The sequence below is a fragment of the Malania oleifera genome, chromosome 12, assembly GCF_029873635.1.
Source record: "Malania oleifera isolate guangnan ecotype guangnan chromosome 12, ASM2987363v1, whole genome shotgun sequence".
Taxonomy (NCBI): Eukaryota; Viridiplantae; Streptophyta; class Magnoliopsida; order Santalales; family Ximeniaceae; genus Malania; species Malania oleifera.
Window position 1 is genome coordinate 5,187,868 of NC_080428.1, and position 515 is coordinate 5,188,382.

Below are 515 nucleotides of genomic sequence, written 5' to 3' on the forward strand. Positions count from 1 at the left end.
CATCCGAATTTAAATTCAGGGTTCTAATACTCCCAAATGTAGTATTACCATATATTTATATAGGAGAGAATTGAGATTTAGATTTATATTAGGTTTGAATAAATCTCTAATATTATAAAAGAGATTCTCCCTTTACTCAAATTTATCCCTATAATTATAATTACCAATGATTATTTTAAAATGTTTCTTTAACTACCAATAACTATCCCAAAATGCTCCTATAATTATCGCTAATACCATGGATGGAATTTTTCCTTTAATATTATCTCTCAAAAACGTCAAATTTATCCCTATAACTACCGGTCATTATTCCAAAATAATCGTGTAACTAATTACAATTATTTCAAAATATCCTTATAATTATATCAAATTTATCTACATAACTACTCACAATTATCCCATAATATTTCTATAACTATCTACAAATTATCCCAAAATGTGTTTATACTATTTAATTTTAATTTCATTTTGATTGAATTTGGATAAAATATGACGCACAATTAAATTTGCACTTC